The sequence below is a fragment of the Strigops habroptila genome, chromosome 3, assembly GCF_004027225.2.
Source record: "Strigops habroptila isolate Jane chromosome 3, bStrHab1.2.pri, whole genome shotgun sequence".
Classification (NCBI taxonomy): domain Eukaryota; kingdom Metazoa; phylum Chordata; class Aves; order Psittaciformes; family Psittacidae; genus Strigops; species Strigops habroptila.
The window spans coordinates 77,983,121-77,995,247 of NC_044279.2; the positions used below are offsets into that span (position 1 = coordinate 77,983,121).

General features: G+C 47.7%; 1 protein-coding gene across 11 annotated transcripts in view; it reads right to left on the minus strand.

Annotated features, from left to right (window-relative positions):
* The window catches only part of TCF20 (transcription factor 20), a 133,770-nt gene that overhangs the window by 70,922 nt on the left and 50,721 nt on the right, over positions 1-12,127 (minus strand). The window contains exon 1 of one of the 11 annotated variants that reach the window (XM_030479633.1): positions 7,591-7,777. The exons of the other annotated variants lie outside the window; for them this stretch is intronic. The gene's annotated coding sequence lies outside the window, so the exon portion shown is untranslated. Of the gene's footprint in view, positions 1-7,590; positions 7,778-12,127 lie in introns of those variants that run through there. 11 annotated transcript variants of the gene reach the window in all.

Here is a 12,127-nt window from a genome sequence, read left to right on the forward strand (position 1 = left end):
TAGTACACCTTGTTCACATCACCGAGGTTTTTATTTGCCACTGAACATTTCATTCTCTTTCCAGAAGAAAGAAATTCACCCTTCTGACTCAGCCATTCAGTGACAACCCTTGACCACCATCAGTTACACACACACAAAAAAAAATGGTTATAAATAAAATATTGTTAGGACTAATGAAGAAAGTAACCCCATCATGCTACAAGGGCTCTGATCCTGCAAACACACTAGCAGGGCAGGAATCCAACATCCATGGCAAGCAGTTCTAGTTCAGGGTAAAGTCATCATTATTATCTATACACTCTTAGAAGCAATATGTAAGAAATTCTGAAAAGAAAAAAATACTAGGATTTAAGGCAAAAAATAGTTCCCTACCAAAATAAAGCCTTAAAGGATCAATTTTAAAATCAATGCAACAAACTAAAATGGTTTGCATGTAAATTTCATGCAGCAAATACATTCCATCTTCAAAGACTGCTATAAATTGAGCAGATGTGCTACACCACAATCGTAAGAAGGACTGCAGTCTCTGCATTTAGTGCAAGAAAATTGGCTCAGCCATAACTGTAGAGAGCCCCTACGGCACCACCACAACAGGAAGCTTACAAATCCTCTCCATTCCACCCAAACACCTTCCCCTCACCTCCCAATCAAAGTGCTTCTGAGTACAGAGGCACAAACAAAGCAGAGACAGGCAGGAAAATGGCCTCAAGATTTGGCACCCTCCTCTAGGCTGGATGGCAGATTCTGGGCAAAATAAAGACCCTCGAGTAGCCCTTGGGGTTAGTGCCATTGCTCCTACCAGTGCTGCCACCATAGCACACATGTAAGCAATGCTGACATGAACTCCTGCAACAGCAAAAGAAAACATTTGCTTGCCCTTGTGACTTAATGTAAGGCTTACCTTGCACGTCCCTTTCCCCTCTCCCACAGATCCCAGAGGAAAAAAGGTCCTTTTGACCCCAAGAGGACTGACAAATGGAGATGGAGAGTATCCTTCTGTCTTTGAGGTCATCACTTCTGATCTAGCTGTAATTCAGTAATTACTCAGTTCATGTGGCTCTACAGAAGCATACATTAGTAGCTTGGGGGGGGGGAGGACAGAAGGATGACACCATTCCTGACCCCAACTACCTCTCATCTCCACACACCCTCTGAGCTCCCTCTGCCTGGAAGCAGGGAGGACAGAAAGTGTTGCAGCCTGGGGGGGATCGATAACAAATCTGCAGGTAACATATGCTGGAAAGACTCTGAGCGCCCCAGTGTTTGTTAGAGAAAAGATGATTTCTGAATGCAGCTGCTGGGGTCATCTGAGAAATTTCTTCTCCTTTACAAAAGGTTTCCTTGCTGGTGAAAAGCACTGAACTAGCAGCACCAGGATGCTGAAGTCTCTGCAGAGTCGAGCACAGGCATGGCACATGTCCCCTCAAAGTATTACCCTTACCCTAATGCTTTCCCCTGGTACACAATTTGATGTCATTCTCACCACTGCACTTTTACAGCTTTCATCTAGAGGCACTTAGATGCTATGGGAATGGGCATTAGAGACTGGCTTGAAGATGGATAATACAAAAGATGACAGCAAGATCAGGCACCTTCAGGTCACACAACTGGGGACTGGAACTTAAATTCACGGTGGGACAGCTACATCTTTAAGCAAGTGTAAAGCAAGGGCAGCTGGTCTGTGTCTCTTTCTCCAAGACAGACATCCGCATGGCTGCATTCATTAACATTTCCTACCTCTCTCCCTATCTAGCCCCAGGATTTCCCATACCTTCCTCCTACTTCTTGTAAACCTGCTTCAGATAAAAAGTGTTACATATGACCCTCCACAAGGGAGAAGCAGTATCAGATGTCTCCCAGGGAACTGCAGCAAAGACAGGGAGGGCTCTCCTCGCGTTAATGCACCGACACTGAACTTTTCCCCTGAAGACAGCCAAAGGATCTGTGTGCTTGCTGGAAAGTGTTTTCGACAAGCACAGATTCTCAACATACTGACTGCCATGTCTTCGGTGCATCGCTCAGAAGCGGCTCTCCTCCAGACACAAAAGCATCTCCATCAGCCATAGTGTTAGTTCCTACAGCCCAATTCCTGCAACAGAGCAACAACTGGATCGAAAGACTCTGGAGCATCTCAAAGAAAGGAAAACGACAAAGCAGCTGAAGGTAAGTAGCATGAATCATAGTAGGAGAAAAATTCAATCACCTATATGGGAGACAATTCTGCTCCATCTTTCAATACTGCAACACTTCTGTCCTCTCATCTTCCTGTTACAAGGAGCTGATTCATGAAAATAAGATCTTTGTACCTTAAGACTTGCTCAGCTTCTCCTGCTTTTTCCTTTTACCTCCTGCCAAAAAAGCACTTCTGGCAGGATCAGAATTCGTTGCTGTGATAGTGATTGTGATGCTGCAGACAAAAGAATCTCAGTCCAGTAAAAAAAGCAAGAAACAAGCTCGACTTTTGAGGAAAAGCGGATCACATTTCCATGCAGATGTCCAAAGTAATAAAAGTGGAAATTAAAATAGAAAGCCACACAAATATGATTCTTAGCAAGACTGTCTCCAACAAGGCAGAAAAGGCCATCAATAGATCTTCATTATCTGAATTGCTAAACGTATCTAAATAAAAGGAGAAACTCAAATATTAGAAGAACTCATCTTTTAAAGTGGTCTTACACAAAACCAACTCTGCTTTGCCTGAACATGTTTTACAGAAAGGGATTTTTTTTTCTTTTACTTCTGCTGGCCTTTTACAGAGGTTTCATTTGCTGGGGTTTTTTTCCTGCCTACAGGGAAGTGGGAATTTCCAGGCTTAACAAGCTTAAATCCCCATGACATATAGTCCCAAATTCTAGAGGCAACTAAGATTTTGATTCTGACTTTGCTCCCTGTTGGTTTCCTCCCTGATGCATGCAATAGCAGTTTTGAATCTCGGCTGTTCCAACAGGAGGGGAAAAAAGGTCCCCGAAGAAAAAGCATTAGTTCTTCCAGTCACCTTACTGCTACCACACTCCAGAATTCAGGCACATGAAACCGCACATGAGAAGGGCTTGCAGCAGCAAGAGGACATCAGACTGGACCAAAACCAAGAGGTCTCCTACATTCATCTGGTAAGAAGGCTGTATTTATATTCGGGTAGTAGTAATCCAAGGGTCCACTGAAGGTATACATTGCATGAAATCTCATTAACTTCTTGTCATTGACTTTGGCTTTTTCTGTCATGTAGAGTGATGTTCTCTGGTCCCAGTTCATCAGAGAGATTGATTTATTAAAAACAGTTTCAAAGTTCCACCACTGTTTACTTATATATCTCCTATTGCTTACAAAACATTAGGAAAAAAAACCCTACTTCAAACACAACCACTTTAATTACTTTGTATCTCGAGACTCATAAAAGTATATTCAATGCTCAAACCCTCTAATTCTACATTTCAAAAGATGTTAATGTCTTATTTTAGTGCCCTGCATTAAAGTCATGCTCAAATCCAAGTCAGTTTAGGACACATGAGAACATACAGAACTTATGATTTTCAACACAACACATTCACTATTTATGAGCATCACCACCACGTTTGGGGTTGGAAGAAGGAAGTATATTCCCTTCATGTCACCTAACCCAAGTGATGGTAATGCCTTAAGAGCCGAGGTAGCAGAGGTAACCATCCTGGGTTAAGAAAACCAGAATTTCATTTTGTAAAGACTGGACATTCCCATCTTTATACAGTCCAAGGCACACAGTAACATCTCAAGTAACTTCTTTCTATTTCAGGATTAAAAGAACTCTTCCAGTTGCCTACTGAAGTTCAGGTTCAAACCAACAAAACCTCTGCTTATGCATCAGGGCTTCCATCATCCCTCTTGAAGAGATTGTCTTCTGCAGCTGGGAATCCTGTGGGCACCTACATTTGTCCTGAGAGGTGATGGGGACTCAAGGCCCCCATCTAACTTTCCTATAAACATGCTCAGAGTAATTAGACCTAAACAAAACACTGTGGGTTCCATCAGGGCTCTGAAGATAAGACAAGCACTTCTTCTTAGGATATGACCAGGGAGCACTGAAGCAAGAACAGAAGCCTCCTCAGCAAGCACAATTCATGTCCACCTACCAACTTAATGAGCCTCCACTGGCTTTGGCAAGTTTCAAACCCACAAATAAGAACACAAGCTATCCCAACATAAACGAGGAGCAACAGCATTCAGGGGGGCTGCAGTTCTCAAGGTGATTCCCTAATAACCCTAGCTGAACCCAGGTCTAATGAACAGACACGGCTTACACTGGTGATGAGAAAGCATTTTATCAGGGGTGAAATTTTACATTCCCCGGGGTACCTGCCTACAGCTCAGGGATGTCCCCCTCTATTAGGGCCAAGCCCTTCCACAGCTGGGAGCATGGCATGAGAGAAAGGATGACTACTCTTCTCCAAAACCAGCAATGCTTCAAGCTCTTACAGCATGATTCATTCCGCAGGCTGAAGATCAAGGTGTTGGCTTACTCCTAATATTGATGAAAAAGGGTAGTCACCCTATTTATAATAAGCCAGCATTACCTCATCTCCAGAAACAGTAAGTCAGCAGCTAGCCTCAGGTGATAAGTAGGGGGTTTCCTTAACAGTCCCCTCAACTGAGATTGAAGAGAAGGTTTGGGTTTTTTTGGTTTTGGGTTGTTTGGTTTTTTAAAAAAAAAAAGAAGAAAAAAGCAGTGGTGGTAACAAGAAAGGGAATATCTTAACAGAAAGAGGGGGGGAACCAATTAACGCTTTCAGCTCATCCCCCTTCACTACTGCCTGGAAATTCTCCTCTGATATAAGCATTGCCTGCTTAGGGCTTTTTAAGAGACCCTTGCACATCCTCACTGATTACTTCCCCTACTCAGGGAGACAGACTGTCCTTTACCCTAAACGCTTTTATCCTCTTGATGAGGTCTCTTACCCAGCTGGATCCTGCCTTCTTCTCCCACTGCAATCTCTGAGCCTGTGAGAAGACACCTGGGGACCTTCCACTTTGCTTAGGAAGGAGATTTAATCCTTTCATATCCTAGCAAGGGGCTGAAGTGATGCACGCCTCCCCCCTCCCCAAACACCTACGGTTACAGTCTTGGGCAATGGATGTCCCCAGCTGAAGAGAAATCAAAGGAAAGGGTTTACTCTACTTTTTTCTGCCTTTCAGGAGTCATTTGAAAGCAGGTGTAGATAAAGAACTGAGGAAAACCCCATAGGGGACAATCCTGCCATACCCAGACAAGATGATGAGGCTTAAAATCTCTGCCGTATCTCATCTTAGCTAAATCACATCCCCCATGTCCTCTGCCCTCAGTTTCGCATGGTGCACATTTTGCTCATTGCCCTCCACCTCCCAGGCTCACACAAAGTGTTTGGTCACACCACTTCTGCCTTCCCTGGGGAGGACCACCTCAATGGGTCGTTTGACTTAATCCTCCAAGGGAGCTGCAGGATGATTCCAGGGTTCACTTCCCAGCCAAGCCCGGGTGGTGAGTCAGACGAGCCAACAGACAGCACTCAGTACAGACAATGATTTTTTTATCTTCAAAGTGCTTTACAAACTAACAAATCCTTACTTCCCCTCTGAAAAAAGAAAGAAGTGGGGGGGAATCCCTAAACATCACCACTGTGATGGAGCAGAGATGCAAATAACCCCAAAAGTCCTTTAATGTCGGAGCAGGGGCAGAGGAGAGGAGTCCTGCTGTGCAGCAGTGCTTTGGGTTTGGGTTGTGGGGTTTTTTTGTGTGGTGTTTTTGGCTTTTACACCAAAGACCTGGATCTGAATCTCATTTCAGATCACTACAGACAACACGGTAGGACAGAGGCTATAAAGCTATGGCCAGCAGGTCCCTTCCCTAAGGGCCATGGAGGTGGGGGTCTGAGAAGCAGGCGGCAGTACATGGATGTCTTCCAAGAATCCACTTGCCTGTTCAGACTGCAAAAGTGCTGCACAATTAATTATACATCTGTGCTACAAAAGATCAGCTCTATAACTGCAGGGGGTGCTATTCATCAGCCTTGAAACGCACTGGCAGAGGACAGCCAGGGTCCAGTAGTTGAAATAAAGAAATAAATAACTACAAAAGCAGGATGCGCTCTGGGTGGTTGGGGGTGAAGTGCAGCGGCGGGACCCAAGTGACCGGGAGCAGAGAGGAGCGTGGCGCTGCAGCCGCTCTGGATGCGGGGCTTTGCTCCGGAGCTTCGCCAGCCAGAGAGGCCAAGGAGCCACCGGTCACCGGGGTGAGGTGTGCAGGCAGAGAGAGCAGTGGCAGCGAGGAGCCTGCCTGACACCTGCATGCGCTTTTCCTTCCTCAGCCCTCCTCTTTCGAGGAGGCAGCAAAACATCACGTTCCCAGTAGCGAGAGTGTGGCCCGAAGTGGCTTCATCGCAGGGGCAAATCCTGAAGGATCCCCTTTCCCCCATCCCTTTCTTTTGAAGCCCCCCTTTCCTGGAGCGGGCATTTAGCAAGTACAAATACACCACAACGTTAGGCATCCTTCCACTGTCACTCTCCACTATCCTTCCTCCTCCAGACACACACACTAACACAAAATGACGGCTTCCTCAACAGACTGAATGAGCAAAGCCCTCGCCACGATCCTTAATTGTCTCTGCTTTACTCTCTTGCTCCAGTCATATTATATCACAAAACTCAAAGCAGCCCACCCACTGCCCCGGTCTTTGTCCAAAATCTCAAGTGAACAGTAAATCGGACATAGGGAAAAAAAAAAAATGCTCAAGAAGAAGGGAGGGGCAAGCTAGCCCCCCTTTTCCTCCTCCCCCCCCCCCCTTTTTTTTTCTCCTTTTTCTTCCTCATTTTTTTTTTTTCATTTTGAGGTTGCTCTTTGCTGGTGCACCCACACTGCTATTGTGCAGTTGTCAGTTAAAACCAACAACAACAACAACCACCAAAATCCCCCCCCAAAAATATGGAGATATTAAATAAATCGTATCTCACACCCCTTGAGAACGTGACCCTGCGGCCCTGCCCTTCTCCCTCCTGCTGTCCCCACGCATGCTGGTGAAATGGCAGGCCCCCACCCCATCCACCCCCCTGCTACTTTCAACCTGCAGAGCCAGAGAAAAATGAAACCGCATCCAGAACTAAACCAAAATAACAACGAAAACCATCGTCAACGAGAGATACAGGGTAAAGGAAGGGAGGGGGGAGAAGCCCACACACACACACACACGCACATGCATAAACCCCATAACCCATTTATGTCGGTCTCGGAGCAAGCAGGAGCCAGACTGCAGCGAGCAGCCAACAAACAGCTGGGGCCTTTCAACAGGGACAAGGCGAGCGGTCCCCCGTGCCCGGCCACGCCGGACCCCGGCCGCCACGCGCCCCCGCTGCCCACCCGTCCGGGCCCCCAGCCACCCAGGCAGGCACCCACCCGGCTCCCCGCGCACCCGGGGTGGGCACGGCTGCGTCACTGGGGCGGATGACACGCACAGGGCGCCGCAGACACACGGCCGCCGCCACCGCCACCGCTGCGCGCGTGGTCGGCCAGAGCTGGCCTCTGCAGGGCAATTTTCCACTCTCAACTTTCAGGGAGAGGAAGAGAGAGATAAAGCCCATTTACTGTACCTTTCTGGCATCTTTCTCAGCTTTCCCTGCTGCTTCTCCCCACCCCCTTCCGATTTATCTCAGCTACTGGTTTTATAAACCGAGAGGGTGGAGGGGGGGGAGGGAAGAGGAGGGGGCTTTTTTTCCCCCCCCTCTTCTCTCAGCCCCGTCTGCACCTTCTTTCCGAGCCCGCCGGTGAAGTCACAAGACTCAGTCTCTGACATCACACAGAGCCCACAAACGCCGGATTGTGACTTCACTGCAGGGTAGAACAGAGAGGAATAGGAGAGGGGAGGGGAAAAGGCTCTTATTCAAACACATATCTGCAGTAGTAACAAAGGGAACTCAGGAAATGGCTGGCCAAGAAAATGGCTTTTTTTTTTTTTTTTTTTTTTTTAATTTGGTATAAAACATACTCTCTTTTCTTGTGATTTTTGGGTGGGTTTTTTCCCCAAATAAAGTTTGTGGCCACGATGGCAATACCTTTTCAAAGTGGTCTGAGCAGGACAGACAAGCGCCAGCCCCCAGCGCAGCACAGGCTCCCGCAGGCCTTTCGGGACAGAGCTGCTCTCCATGGCTGCGCTGGACCTGCCGGGGCTGGACCAGGATAATGTGCTGAAATTCGAGGGGCACTGGCAACCAAGGAAAGGCTCTGGGGGGAAATAAATGTCAGAGGGGGACTGAGGGGAAAGGACTGAAACAGGCAGATGCTGAGGGTCGCGCCTGGGATGCACTGGGAAAGCAAGTGCCGAGAGCCACCAGGCAAGCAGGGCCACCCGTTGCGACCAAAGACCCATGGCAGAGCCATGGACCAGCTGAGGTAATGCTAACTCATATGCACTTGGGGTTTTTGTTTTCCCACCTGAGGATCAAAACCCACTTTTAAACTACAATTGGAGTAAAAGAGGTAGTAAAGGTCAGGGTTAATGTAACAGAGTTGTATGTGAGGCCTATGCAAGGCAATAGGGTTAAAGAGGGAGGTTTTCGGTTCCCTGGCATATTTTTAGGGTTTAGGTGCCCTGGGGAGGGGCAGGGAGCCTGGGGTAGGTGAGAGAAAGGCCAGGAGCCTTTGAGGTACTCCCAATACAAGGCAACGCTTGGATGTTGCTCTGGGAGCAAAAGCTGATGATACAGACTTCTGTGGTCATTTCTGAAATAAAGCCCAATAGGAAAAAAAAGGGCTATTAAGTAGCTATTGGCTTACTGTGGCCTGGGAAGGTTTGGGGGTTTTTTTGGTTAGAGCTGGAGGTTGTTTTTTTAACATCGATTTCTTAAAATTTAACACAAACATGTTGGTAAATAAGACCCCCGCCTGGGGGAAAAAAAAAAAAAAAAAAAGAGAAATGTGTTATTTTTCTTTGAAATGGTTTTTTTTTTTCTCTTTTTGAAGCAAGGCAGCTCAAACACTTACACTGTGCTTAATCCTGCCTGAAGGCCAGGAATTCAGAGGGATAAGCCAAGGGCACAGCCACAGCCAAGTGAAATAAAAAAAATTTAAGAACTAAATAGTGCTAATTGCGGACAATGTTGTGTTTGTAAAGTTATTTGAACTGCAGAGCCAAAGGGGAGGGAGCCTGTGCTCCTCACAGTGTGTCCGCTCCTCTCTCCAGCCTCCATCCCTGCCCTCAACGAGACCTACAAAGCATTCCCCACCGCCGCACCGGCCTGGAAGGGAGGAGAAATCAGCACTGCCATCGCCGCCTGCCCTTCCCGCAACCTGCCAGTGCGGCAGGAGGGAAATCTGCACGTGGAGCGCGCGAGAAGTGAGGAGGAAACAATCCAGATCCCTGCCAGGAGCCAGCTGGCAGGTACGTTCCCGACTTGCGGCTGCCTGGCAGCGGGAGCACCCCACAAGTGCCCAAGGTGCCTCGGAGGGCTGGCAACACATGCAGGGGCACTGGAAGTCCAGCAGCAGGCAGGGGTGAGAGGTGCTTGTAGGAAACTTGTACCCCAGCGGCTCTATGTGCTTCCAGCATAAAACCCAGGTGGCCAGAGGATGCTCTTCTAGATGGGAGCTCCTCCATGGCTGAAGCCTCCCTTCCCACACCAACTCTGATCCCAGTGCCTTGGGGCATCGCCTGAGCCCTGGCACAGTCACAACTCCAGGAAAGATTTCCCCTGTTGTTTTATGGCTTCTCTGTGCCAGTACAGCAATAAACCAGGCTGCAACGGAACGAATAAACTCTCCTGCCTCTGCTTGCAAAAGGGAGGGAAAAGATACGAACTGCAAGCAGCGAGGTCCCCATCTGATCTTGCATCCTCCAGCAAGTCTTGCTCCTTCTTTGGCCACAACTTTTCTACCTTTTTTATACTGACTGAATGTCCTTTCATCATTTTTAATTGTTTTTTTCCACCCTGCTGACTGCATGAAACCTCCATGTTTATCCTGCTCCTCCCCTCTTGGGGAATCACTCTCAAGCCGCCCGTGTCGGGGAGGCAACATGGCTGCCAGTGTGCCAGGATGCCAGCAAGGCGAGGAGGTGAAGGCGGGAGAGAGGGAGGCACCGGCGTTTGTTGGGAAGCGGAATAAAGAATTGGGGAAGAGGAAGGAATCTAACACATGCACACCAACCAGCATGGGCTTGCTCCAACTTGGCCTACAACGCAATTACCTGACTTGGAGGCCAGCCAAAGCCTCCCAGGCTAAGTCCCTCTGCACTTGTGCAAAGTGCTGTCAGAGCTACTGGGACCATGAACAGTCAGGGCTTCGGCAGCGCATCTCGTCCAAAAAAGAGAAGGGGGAAAAAAAAACCCCAACCAAGAGACAGGGCAGGGACTGAATGGGCTTATTTTCACATAACTGCAATTGTTTTGTTGATGCGGAAAGGTAATTAAAAAAAGTTCTGATTTCAAACGTGCCACAGAATTCCCAGAGCCCGGAGGCTGCTGCTTAGAGGCAGATTAATCACACTGAATTCTCCATCTAGATATTGCATGCACTCCAAACTCCCACCGCTAATAGCTCTAATATTCTCCTCAGCGTGTGCATGCTGCTGGTGTTATGTTCCAGGAATATTAATTCCCCAACTCAAGCTCCTTTCGCTTGCGCATGTACCCTAAAGGCTTGCTGCCGGGCACGGGGAGATTATGGAAAAGAGAAAACAGGGCTAGAGGAGAACCGGGGTGCAAAGGTACTGGCTGGAACTCCTCAAGGAAAGTCATTAATGTTCTTTGGATAAGCAAGCCATCCAAATAAAATCTACCTGAAGGACAAGTTCTTTAAACAAAGACAGCCAACTACACACGCACAAGATGGTTGAAATTAAAATGAGCTCCCAATGCTGGCTTTGTGTTACCCATTCCTGCTACCCTGAGACTTGCCCAAAATTTCAGCCCTATTGTAAGCTCTGAACTAGATGTTTTGTTTGTCTTCTGCTGGTGTCTTCCCTCACCCCCCCTTTACACTCAAGCAAGGCTGCACTCATCAACTCTTGCTACCACATGCTAGTAACAGTGAAAAATAGAGCAGGGTATAATGCAAGCACCCAAAGAGCAGGTAGTGCTTTACCTGGCAAGCCCCTTCTACGCCTAGCAAAAGTGACAGGCCAGTAGGTTCAGGGTCCAGCTCAAGGTCTCGCTGCATGTCAGGGACCAGGAGGTGCACCCCTGGGATCCTCATTCCACATGGAAAATAGAAAAGGGGAGAACGACGGCAGGAGAGAAACGTGTAATTTTTCTTTGAATTCAAATACCTGCCGTTCCTAGTAAGCAGTTCAGTGTGTGTGTGATCTATATATATGGCCAAAAGGCCAGCTGCTAAGCTTTAAAACCAATGCACACTTGAAAAGTACCATTTAAGATGCCTATGATGTAATTTTCAAAGCTACTAAATGCCCAAAGCTCCCAGTGCTGTTCAGCGAAGACTGCAGGCAATCGCCAGATTAAAACACAGTTCCCTGAAACTGGCCACACCAGGACGCTGGAAACCACCACGCAGAAGACACCTCAATACGGATGGCACTGGTCACGCTTCCATTTAGTAGGATTACCTGCATGACAAGAAGCTGTGGTGGGCATGATTTTCTTTGTCAAGCAGTCAAAATATGTATCTCCATGTAATACAGATCAGCAGGTAAATAAAAGGGAGTTTGCCCCTTTCATTGCAGGCGTTTCTAAGCAGTGCACCAGCGCGGTACTTGAACCACAGGTTAATTTGGACGTACAGACCAGCCCATCAGCTGTTTTCACAGCTCACACCACCTTACCCAGCCTCTGGACTAGAACCTGCAATACCACCAATGCACAGATGTAGGTGGTGATCCTTTCCACAATCATGGCAGGTCAAACAAAAAAGGCAACATTTTTACGGCTGAACACTTTACAGGGGGCTGGTGGTGGTGGGAGGGAGACCCACTAGAACGTTGTTGAAACTTCCTCTGTATCATGCAGGTCTACAATCACACACATGCCTTGAACTCTCAGACGATTCCTTAAATTTGGCTCCTGCAGCAGGGAGCGGGAGGATGAGACTCCAACACAGGCACTGCCTGCGTAAGGCCCTTGGGGCTTAACACTGCTGTACTGGAAGGGGAGAGGCACGAGCTTCCTTCGCTGCGAT